Source organism: Procambarus clarkii, chromosome 5, assembly GCF_040958095.1.
Source record: "Procambarus clarkii isolate CNS0578487 chromosome 5, FALCON_Pclarkii_2.0, whole genome shotgun sequence".
Taxonomy (NCBI): Eukaryota; Metazoa; Arthropoda; class Malacostraca; order Decapoda; family Cambaridae; genus Procambarus; species Procambarus clarkii.
The window spans coordinates 33141928-33154430 of NC_091154.1; the positions used below are offsets into that span (position 1 = coordinate 33141928).

General features: G+C 46.2%; 1 long non-coding RNA gene across 1 annotated transcript in view; it reads right to left on the reverse strand.

Moving 5' to 3' along the window:
* LOC138350259 (uncharacterized) overlaps positions 1-6286 on the reverse strand; it is a 31732-nt gene extending 25446 nt beyond the window's left edge. The window contains exon 1 of the long non-coding RNA XR_011222035.1: positions 4381-6286. This is a non-coding gene — a long non-coding RNA (uncharacterized lncRNA). The remainder of the gene's footprint in view (positions 1-4380) is intronic.
* Between the last annotated feature and the right edge of the window lie 6217 nt (positions 6287-12503).

The following is a 12503-nucleotide window of genomic DNA, read 5'->3' on the forward strand; positions in this document are numbered from 1 at the left end:
TTTGCAACATATGGACGTTATCTTGGGGAAACAAATGAGCAATAACATTGCAATACTCGTCTTAAATAACAAAGAGATTACGTGCAATTGTGCAATCAACCGGTGACATAGGATGTGACTATCTACGTTGCAGGATTGAACGTAACAATGAAGCTACTGCTTGCAGGACACTAATGGTGATGTGGGGGGGGGGGGGGGGGGCGGGGTGTTGCATGCGTAGCAACAAACCTATAGTGTTGATGAAACACCACTCACAGACTTGACTAACTGAAATAGTTATTGTGAACTCGTTCACAATAACTTAATATACGCAACACACACCACACATGACAACACACGACACATGGCAACACTCAACACATGACAACACATGACACACACACACACACACACACACACACACACACACACACACACACACACACACACACACACACACACACACACACAAACACACAAACACACATACGTGCCTGTGAGTGTTTAATGACAAGCGCCTCACCAAGGTCAGGCAGGGGATACACGTCGGCAACGTGTTAAATACATATGTTTAAATGTTTATAAATTGCAAGTTTCCTTAGCCAGGGGCAAGGAATCCCGGGAAGCCTTACCCTGGGGGCACGTCTTGTGGACGGGTCCTCCCCTGGAGGCTTTGTTTACTCGTGGACATGTTTACTGTATCATGGATACATTGGAGGGGGCGACAGTTTTTTTTATTATTATCATTTTCTGCCACAGACGTGGCCAGACATTTACAATGCTAACCAGATTATATACATTTTCTTCTGTCCTCTATGGACAGAGTGAGAGATCTGTTAATCATATAGTTCAGTGTTTTATTGAACAATCAACCACAGAGGGTGATTGCAGTGCTTATAAAAAGCTAAATAAAGATAAAAAAAAAAAAATTACATACATAAATTCATAAATACTCGCATTTACGTCTGTCCTACATAAACAGTGTTCAATGTGTATTTTTTACATAATGTCATTAATATGCGTTTACAAAGGTGAAATGCAATTCTGACCCGCTTCCACATATCCTGTATACACGTACATACATACAGTTGCCGTCAGGTTTCAAGCCACAGTTCCTGTGGTGTCGAATGGTTGCTAGAATTCAATCGTAGCAAGTGTAAGATTATGAAGCTGTAAAAGCGAGGAAGGAGAACAGGAGGTATCGACACCATATGGGAAAAGGAAGTTACTAGAAAATTGTGAGAGAGGAAATAATTGGAAACTTTAACCCCCCCAAATGACTCGAAGAAATGTAAGGAAATAAGAAGTCATGGAAGCCACCTCCATCCATGACATTAAGGCCAGATTCGATGAGGACTTCAAACATGATGATAGTTCAATTGTTTGGTAAGAGTTAGAGCAAGTCTGGAAGGTGGAGCACAGAGAGAAAATCCAGGGGATTACCGTGATATATGACGATAATGTGACTGGTCTGAACACAATGATCTACACCTCATTCCCCCTGAGTGACTGATTGACAAGGACCTGCAGGTTAGCACAGCTCCGCTAGATGTCTCCCAACCACAGCCGCCCACAGCAGCTCGCGGTGGGCGGGCTGATAACAGAAAATACCCCATGTTATTACCCCATGATAACAGAAAATGCCAGCGACATCTGTGATAAGGACTATACGTGATAACGATAGGCGATATATAAACCAGAGAACCCCATGCTCGTTAGTTGTGTTATCACTTTCTCCCCCGGGGACAAGATAACCAAGAACGGTGACTGGATTATTTTTTCTCGGTAGGATTCTCATTCTCTCTCTCTCTCTCTTTCTCTCTCTCTCTCTCTCTCTCTCTCTCTCTCTCTCTCTCTCTCTCTCTCTCTCTCTCTCTCTCTCTCTCTCTCTCTCTCACACCAGCGCCGCTGTCTTGCAGAATGATGCCTTTGGTTTCCTTGCTGATAGACAGGGGTGGAGGTTATTGATCTATCACAACGCGCTCTGTCTCTCCTTCCTTGCTTCATTACGGCCATCTCTCCCACCCATCCCTCCACCCATCCCTCCACCCATCCCTCCGCCCATCCCCCCCGCCCATCCATTAAGACAATAAAAAATCAGAAGCGCGTGACCTGAGCCAAAGTAATTGTCATGACACTCTGCTGATTATTGCTCTTATTAACACAATCAGCAGCAGCAGCAGCAGCAGCAGCAGCACCACCACCACCAGCAGCAGCACCACCACCACTACCAGCAGCAGTAGCAGCAGCAGCAGCACCAGCAGCAGCAGCAGCAGCAGCAGCAGCAGCAGCACCACTACCAGCAGCAGCAGCAGCACCACTACCAGCAGCAGCAGCACCACTACCAGCAGCAGCAGCAGCACCACTACCAGCAGCAGCAGCAGAAGCAGCAGCACCAGCACCACTACCAGCAGCACCAGCACCACTACCAGCAGCAGCAGCAGTAGCACCAGCACCACTACCAGCAGCAGCAGCAGAAGCAGCAGCACCAGCACCACTACCAGCAGCAGCAGCAGAAGCAGCACCACCACTACCAGCAGCAGTAGCAGCAGCAGCACCACCACTACCAGCAGCAGTAGCAGAAGCAGCAGCACCACTACCAGCAGCAGCAGCAGAAGCAGCAGCACCACTACCAGCAGCAGCAGCAGAAGCAGCAGCACCAGCACCACTACCAGCAGCAGCAGCAGAAGCAGCACCACCACTACCAGCAGCAGCAGCAGAAGCAGCAGCACCACTACCAGCAGCAGCAGCAGCACCAGCACCACTACCAGCAGCAGCAGCAGAAGCAGCACCACCACTACCAGCAGCAGCAGCAGAAGCAGCAGCACCACTACCAGCAGCAGCAGCAGCACCACCACTACCAGCAGCAGCAGCAGCACCACCACTACCAGCAGCAGCAGCAGCAGCAGCACCACCACTACCAGCAGCAGTAGCAGCAGCAGCACCACCACCAGCAGTAGCAGCACCACTACCAGCAGCAGTAGCAGCACCACCACTACCAGCAGCAGTAGCAGCAGCAGCACCACCACCACCAGCAGCACCACCACCACCAGCAGCAGCAGCACCACCACCACCAGCAGCAGCACCACCACCACCACCAGCAGCAGTAGCAGCACCACCACTACCAGCAGCAGCAGCAGCAGCACCAGCACCACTACCAGCAGCAGTAGCAGCAGCAGCAGCAGCACCACCACCAGCAGCAGCACAAGCAGCAGCACCACTACCAGCAGCAGCAGCAGCAGCAGCAGCAGAAGCTCCACCCTCAGTCTTGGCGCCAATCTAGGCCTACAGGCACACCACATAGGCCTGGAGACATTTCATCAGCGGGTGTTTGTCAGTAGTTTCCAGACGAAACCCTTTGTTAGCTACGTCTTGAGGGTGAAGGGGGGGGGGGGACGTCAGGGCGGTCCTATGAGTTATTCACGACCTGCGTGATGGGTGAGGTGGTGAGGGGGGTGAGGGGGGAGTTAGGTGGGAAGGGAGGGGGGGAAGGGGTATGTTTGAAGGGAGAGGTGGGGTGGAAAGTGAGGAAAGAGTATGGAGGGGGGGGAGTGTACTGGCCTAGTTGTGCTTGCTGGGGTTGAGCTTCGGCTCTTTGGTCCCGCGCAAGTGGGGGTTGGGAGTGAGGGGGGGGGAGGAGTGGGGATGCAAGATGGAAAGGACGATATCAGTAGAAATTTGAAGGGATGGGGATGGGGGGGGGGCAGGAAAAAGTTTAAGGGGGTTGGGAGAAGACTTGAGATGGAAGGGATGGGGGGGGGAGGCGATGGCTTAGGGAAGGAAAGGGGACAAGAAGAGGGTTGGAAGGGAAGAGGCAAAACGTTAGGGAAGGAGGAAGAGGAACAGACTTGAGGTAAGGTAAATGGGGTGGGAAGGATAGGAAGGGGTATCACGAATGAGAGAGAGGGAAAGGAGGAAGGGAAGGGAAGGGAAGGGAAGGGAAGGAATGGGAAGCAGGTAACCCGAATGGGTATTGCTGGTCTGACAGGTATTGTTTAATTCCCGGCTGATGGATCAATACCAAAGGATGGGGGGGGGGGGGGGGGCTGGGTAAGTGGGGGAAGGGAAGGGGGTAATGTCACCACATGTAACACCCCTCCCCCTTCCCCCATCTCCCCCCTATCACCCCCACCTCCTTCATGCAACCTCCGCCATCATAAAAACATTCCCCCCCCCCTAAAGTACTCCCCGTGTGGGAACCGACCTGTGAGATTTATATTTATTTAATTTATATGAATTTATATTTACGTTAATTTATATACTTCGATAGCAATTTGTATAATGTTAAGTGGACTGTATTTCTGCAATAATCTCTTAATCTCACAAATCGATCCTCTACACATTAGGGGGGGTTTTTATTACACATATGCAGCCAATCAAATTACAGTAATAGCTACATACATTGATGAGGTTCCTTCTCTTATAGTACAGCAGGTTAGTCCACCAGGTATAACTAGGGTGTAGACACCAAATTATCCTCTTTGAGGTAGCTTCCATATCACCCAGTAACTGGTGCACAAATCCTTCCTCGTCTTGACCTGTCAAAAGTGCGCTAGCTGTGAAGCCAGAAACCTATATATGACAAGTATATCAGAGAAAACAGTACATGGAACATTAAAGACCTGGCTTAATTACCTTTAGTTTGAGGCGATTTCGCGATCTAACCGGGTCACCCTATATCCTGACATTAATGGCCATAAATGAATGATAAACGGGTTTCGGATAGACACTTAACTTGATTGTAGACATCGTGTTGGAGATGGTACCTTTGGTTTCCATAACACTACGTCCAAGTAAATTAACAGGAGCCGAATTTGCTCCCGTGTGAGCCTCTGGTCTCAATATAAATGGCTGCATCTAACACTCCATTCTATTGACGTCACTGGCCGACATTGTCCAGAATGATAGGAGCCGAACTCGCTCCACACGTCTCGGAGGTGACACAACAATGGCCGCCCTCCTTCCCCACTCTGACGCCTGGCTTACATTGTCCACATTTCAGAAAGTGATAGAAGGGTCACATTTACTCTACTTTAATACTGATAATTAAGTTAATTTATATAAGATGTTTTTATGATGGTAAAGTCCAAAGACTAATGTATTTAAGAATAATTCCCACCATAATAGGTGGAGAATATAATAGTATGTGGTGATGATATCCCGTTTTCTATAGACGGTAATTCCACTACAAGTTACGTTTTCTATGGGTAACTTGTTGGTAATACAGCTCTTATCTGTCTGTATGAAATAAAATGGTGTCGGATTTTCCGACATAATTCCCCAGGGGCTGCTCACGGGTCGAAGTCCTCTTTAGAACAGACGAACACCGATACTCCTCCTTCGAATTATTAGATTAATTTGATGTTAGTAGTTAGTAATCACACATTTGTGTGTCTGTTCGTACAGGACGGATGTCCCGTACTAGAGTTGCAGGGGTTAGAAGTCTAATGCGATTTCATTTCCCTGTCAACTCTTGAAAGGCTAATATTCAAGCCTTATTACATATTATTTAACCCAGAAGACTGGATGTGATCAAGTACTACAGTCAAGTATGATTCAGGGACTGCAGTGAGATCAGTGACATCAGATATAACTTGAAGTTTCTTCAGGTAACTGGTCACTGATATATAAACACTGAGGCCCATGGAATACATCTTGATTAAATAATAAATGTATCAAATCAGTCATCAAATTTATTGGGGTTTAATTTAGTTAATTGATTCAGAAGATTGAATAGCTCATCATTAAAGTAAAGTATGGTTCTGAGACTGCAGTGGGTTCAGTGACATTGGTCGCAGTGACTTGTAGCTGTTTTAGGCTACTGTTCACTGATTTGCCACTGAGGCCTCATGAACTCATCTTCAGCTTTAAATGATGATACTAACATCAACCTCTGTTACTATAGTCAGCTGTCATCTCCTTAGTATAATGCTACTGGAGAAATATAATCAGCTGACAAATTTAGATTTCTACTGGTATTGTTTATCTGCAGGCATAGGTCTCCTCAGGCTTGATACTGGGCCTGAGAGTAATTTACCTCCTGCAGAGTTTAACATGGTTATACCCTGATATTTAGTAGGGCTACCGATGAATCGATGGCAATAGTCTGTCCCAACAAGGAGACCGAAGTCAGTGAGGTGATCAGACTTAATATTATCTGCCAATTTTATTCCTCTATTTCTCAGGAATTTGGCTGTTGCTCTCAGACCTTGAACTTGTAGGTCTACTGGTATTTTGTCCACCACAATGGCTTGTACTCGACAGACGTACCTGCCTAAACGTACTGATGGTTGTACCACCTGGTAGACTTGAGGTCCTGCATCTGTTACAAACCCTGAGATGTTGAATGACATCTGGGCTACAGGCCTTAATTGTAATTCATCTGCCAGCTTTTTAGTGATATATGTTCTCTGGGATCCTTGGTCAAACAACCCACGGGTATGGACCTTGGCCCTCTTATTCAGGATGGTAATTTGGGCAGTAGGCAAAGTCGTATTACCTTTAGACTTTGCCGATTGGACACTCTTTGTTTGTTGCACCTTGCAGTACTGTACTGTGGTGGGAATGCTATCTTCCACCTTGGGGTTTGGAGACGTTGTTTTGGTGTCTCTGCACAATGCTGCATGGTGCTGACCTTTGTTACACCTATTACAGGTGTGTAATTGGGTATCACAATCCTTGATGTTATGTTTCCTGAGGCACCTCGTGCAATGTTGCAAATCCTTGAGTCGCTCAACACGGGCGTCACTATCAGGAAAATTAGAGCAGTGGTACATTGAATGTTTCTCATTGCAGAACAAACATGTTCCATAGCTTCCAGTACCCTTTGGTGTCACGTTCTTGGGTGACACAGTAACTATAGGCTTGGAGGGTCCCACTGCATATACGCCCACACTGCTACTGTTCCACTTTGGTGTTGAATTATATTGTCTAGATTGATTTGGAGTACCTTTGGTACTCTGTGGTTTACTATTATTGGTTTCTGAGGGTTTACTTGGTGGTTTTAATTTGTCATGTGTTCGTAATTGATGAACTACTGACTTTAAACCTTCAGATATTTCACTCATGGATAAGATGCTTTTATTGTAATGAGCACTCATTTGTCTCAATATGTCCCTAGGTATTTTCTCCTGGACAATTATTTTCAAGACCCACTCAGCCCCGTTTGTATCTGCTGTCAGGCTGAGGGCATTGATCAATGATTCTACCTCCAGCTTGAAGACTTGGAGTGAATCAGCTGAAGCCTCCGGTGGGGGTAAATGCAACAGCTCATGAACTAAATGTGATGTTCTTACTTCTGGGTCAGCATAATTATCCTTGAGGAGTTTTACTGCCAGATCATAGCCGTCATTAGTTAATCTCAGATGGGATACTACTGTTTTAGCCTCACCTGATAATTGGCCTTGCAAATAAGAGAATTTACTACTCTTTGGTAAAGATTGTTTTGAGTCTACAAGGTCAACGAATTTGTTCCAAAATTCGTCCCAATCTTCCTCATCTTTTCCTGAGAAAGTGGGTAAATTAATTGGAGGGAGTCGAGCTTCTGCTTGACTCGTATTAGATGCAACTGTTGTTGTTGTTGCTGTTGCCTTGTTCTGGGCAATTAATTTGACATAAGGCTGTAACGTGGCCTGAGTGTGATCTTCATAATTCGCAAGATCAACCATAATGTCGTCTATTTCTGTTTCTGATAAATTAGTGTTGGCAAGTTCAGCCACATATGTTGCTATTTGACATTTGATTTGCTCAAATTTACCTGCAGCTGCTTGATAATAGCTTTCCAGGTCAGCATAATCAACTGTTGATTGTTGTGACAAATCTTCACATTTCTTGATCTGTCTTGTTAAGTGGCCTTTAAGACCTGCAAGGGTTCTTTTCATTCTCCCTGCATTATCCATACTGTCTCGTTGGTGAAGCCTTGTGGGACTTGTACTTGGGCTGCTCATAATACTGAACAAACACTAATGATAGCCTAGGGTAAATTCTGAACTCACTAGGCAATAATCCTACCTCTACTAGAGGTTAGCACTTAAAATTAATACACATTATATATACACAATCATACACACTAATGATTTGAGTGATAAACCAGTGTCACCGGAAGTACCTTTAGGTTAGCTCTTCTATATCACCCTAGGATGGTAGAGACACTAATTAATCACTCAAAGGTGTAATGATCATAAGTAAATTATTATATACACAACTCAACTCGAGTTGATAAAAATTACACCCAAAATAGGGTCTGGACCATTCATTAATGGTGTTAGGTTGATCAATATAGTACAACTGACTATAGTAATAATGGGACTAGGATGAACAATAATAGTTCAACTAGTCATATCCTACCCTGTTGTGGGTTGGCAATTAGTAAATATTATATTGTGAACACTAGTGCAATATATATTAAATAATTCTCTATTTGGAGAAATAATATACACAATTATTGATAATAGCCTCTTAATTAGCCTCTATGAAACTTCTAATATTATCAAGAAGTATTAAATATTATTAGTGACCTCGCGAAATAAACTCCACAAAATTCGTAGATAATCTCTCGCGAAATGTAACACCACGAAATCCGTGAACAATCTCGCGACACAGTCACTAATTGGCTGGCTTCAATATTAGCGCTGTCATTTCACGAAATAACACGCCACCAAATATCTGTGGGTGTGCATGAAACCGCTGACTAAGGCTGAACTCGGCTGAGGGAGGCTCCTGAGCTCCCTCGAGGCTACGCTTCCGTCTATGACTGGCTGGCCTTGTTTAAATAACACTGCACTAGTATATTTAATGAATCCACTGGTTAACTGGCTCATCCGGTACTAAGATGACCAAATGTGGGTTCAAAGGATCAAATAATCCGTCATCCGGTTCGAAGATGACCAAATAATGTGGGAACCGACCTGTGAGATTTATATTTATTTAATTTATATGAATTTATATTTACGTTAATTTATATACTTCGATAGCAATTTGTATAATGATAAGTGGACTGTATTTCTGCAATAATCTCATAATCTCACAAATCGATCCTCTACACATTAGGGGGGTTATTATATATATATGCAGCCAATCAAACTACAGAAATAGACTACATACTATTAAACATTGAAGAGGTTCCTTATCTTATAGTACAGCAGGTTAGTCCACCAGGTATAACTAGGGTGTAGACACCAAATTATCCTCTTTGAGGTAGCTTCCATATCACCCAGTAACTGGTGCACAAATCCTTCCTCGTCTTGACCTGTCAAAAGTGCGCTAGCTGTGAAGCCAGAAACCTATATATGACAAGTATATCAGAGAAAACAGTACATGGAACATTAAAGACCTGGCTTAATTACCTTTAGTTTGAGGCGATTTCGCGATCTAACCGGGTCACCCTATATCCTGACATTAATGGCCATAAATGAATGATAAACGGGTTTCGGATAGACACTTAACTTGATTGTAGACATCGTGTTGGAGATGGTACCTTTGGTTTCCATAACACTACGTCCAAGTAAATTAACAGGAGCCGAATTTGCTCCCGTGTGAGCCTCTGGTCTCAATATAAATGGCTGCATCTAACACTCCATTCTATTGACGTCACTGGCCGACATTGTCCAGAATGATAGGAGCCGAACTCGCTCCACACGTCTCGGAGGTGACACAACAATGGCCGCCCTCCTTCCCCACTCTGACGCCTGGCTTACATTGTCCACATTTCAGAAAGTGATAGAAGGGTCACATTTACTCTACTTTAATACTGATAATTAAGTTAATTTATATAAGATGTTTTTATGATGGTAAAGTCCAAAGACTAATGTATTTAAGAATAATTCCCACCATAATAGGTGGAGAATATAATAGTATGTGGTGATGATATCCCGTTTTCTATAGACGGTAATTCCACTACAAGTTACGTTTTCTATGGGTAACTTGTTGGTAATACAGCTCTTATCTGTCTGTATGAAATAAAATGGTGTCGGATTTTCCGACACCCCGCCCCCCTCACACTACACCTAGCACTAAAGTGTGGGGGGGTGGAGTATACCACTATATGTCTCCATGTGTACTACTTCTACTGGTAAGTACATATCGAAGAGTACATAGCTAAGAACAGGATGAACAACCCAGCGGGTTTTCTTCCTATTGGGGAGTGTTGTCCATGCTGCTATGGCGGTGTGACCACTCACAGGATGAGTGGCGCTGCCCAATACTGTCACTATGGCGGTGTGTCCACTCACAAGATGAGTGGCGCTGCCAAATGCTCTCACTATGGCGGTGTGTCCCCTCACAGGATGGGTGGCGCTGCCCAATACTCTCACTATGGCGGTGTGTCCCCTCACAGGATGGGTGGCGCTGCCCAATACTGTCACTATGGTGGTGTGTCCACTCACAGGATGAGTGGCGCTGCCCAATACTGTCACTATGGCCGTGTGTCCACTCACAGGATGAGTGACGCTGCCCAATACTGTCACTATGGTGGTGTGTCCACTCACAGGATGAGTGGCGCTGCCCAATACTGTCACTATGGCGGTGTGTCCACTCACAGGATGAGTGGCGCTGCCCAATACTGTCACTATGGCGGTGTGTCCACTCACAGGATGAGTGGTGCTGCCCAATACTGTCACTATGGCGGTGTGTCCACTCACAGGATGAGTGGCGCTGCCCAATACTGTCACTATGGCGGTGTGTCCACTCACAGGATGAGTGGCGCTGCCCAATAAACTCGCCCCTCGGGGCAAAATTAAAAAAAAAATAGCTAAGAGTACGTATCGTAGAGTATACATACCCATTGGGCAGTCACAGCCTCGCTCCCGTGCCAGGTAAGTCCACTATGGGGCTCACCATAGCCCGTGCTACTTGCAACTTTTGGTTCCCAGTAACTGAACCTAAAACAACAACAACAACAACAACAGAGCGTACATACCGTAGAGTACATATTGAAGAGTACACATCGACGAGTACATCGAAAGGCGAGTAAATACAGGTATGTGTACTTACAGCTGGAAGCGATGGGGGTCCAGGAGCTAAACTCCCCCAGTCCTACAAACTGTCGTTTTAGATTTAGCTACTCAGAACAAGGATGATAAGTGACTCCTTATCATCCTTTCATCAAGATTGTAACTTGCTTAGCGCCTCTGTAACCCTTTCCACTACCACCCACAAGATGGGTATGGGGTCCATAATAAATGAACCAAACTAAACTAAGCTACTCAGAACGAAGTGTCCATGTAGCACGGGCTATGGTGAGCCCGTAGTCCTACAAACTGTGTGAAGTGAGTAAATACCAAAGGACGAGGAGACGGGAAGGGGGAGAGGGGGTAGGGGAAAAGGAGGGGTGAGGGAGGGGTGGGTGGGGGGTAGAGGAAGCATTAATATACCACCAGCTGTTACCTCCCCCACCCCCCCCCCCATTTCCCCTCCCTCCCTCCTTCCCCAACCATCACTGATCCACGCTACATTTAAAGGGAAAGCATGGGGGGGGGGGGGAAATGGGGCAAGGGAGGGGGGAATAATCATATGTCACTGATAGATAGACATTGATGGGTAAATACTATTAGGTAAGTTCTGATAGGTAAGTACACAGCTAGAAAAGTCTCTGTGGTGCACAGTCTCCGTGGTGTAGTGGTAAGACACTCGCCTGGCGTTCCGCGAGCGCTATGTCATGGGTTCGTATCCTGGCCGGGGAGGATTTACTGGGCGCAAATCCTTAACTGTAGCCTCTGTTTAACTCAACAATAAAATGTGTACTTGGTTGTAACAACGATTCTTCGCGGCGGGGATCGTATTCCAGGGACCTGCCCGAAACGCTACGCGTACTAGTGGCTGTACAAGAATGTAACAACTCTTGTATATATCTCAAAAACTACAATATCAACACCCCTCCCCCCCCTTCTAAGGGGTGTAGGGCTGGGGGAAGGCTTCCCCCCCCCCTCCCTTCCATGGGGAGGGAAGGTTCCCTCCTCCAAAGGGGGGGGGGTGTGGAGGGAAGGCTTCCCCCCCTCCCTTCCATGGGGAGGGAAGGTTCCCTCCTCCAAAGGGGGGGGGGTGTGGAGGGAAGGCTTCCCCCCCTCCCTTCCATGGGGAGGGAAGGTTCCCTCCTCCAAAAGGGGGGGGGGTGTGTGGAGGGAAGGTGAGAGGGGGCAACATAGTAAATGCTCAGAATATGAAATATTATCGTAATTACGGTGCTATTGCCTGTTGACGAGTATTGAACGAGTTGAGGGGGGGGAGTGGAAGAGAGGGGGCAAGTGCTGTGGGAGAGGGAGAGTGGGGGGGGGGAAGAGTAGTGAGAGGGAGAGAGGGGGGCAGAGGAGTATGTTGGAGGGTTTTGGGCAAATGAGAGAAGTTAGAAACAGGAGAGGAGAGAAGGGGAGGATAAGAAAAGTAGAGGGGAGAGTAGTGGGTGAGAGAAGAGGGTTATCTGGAGGTTATCTGGAGATGATTTCGGGGCTTTAGTGTCCCCGCGGCCCGGTCCTCGACCAGGCCTCCACCCCCAGGAAGCAGCCCGTGACAGCTGACTAACACCCAGGTAC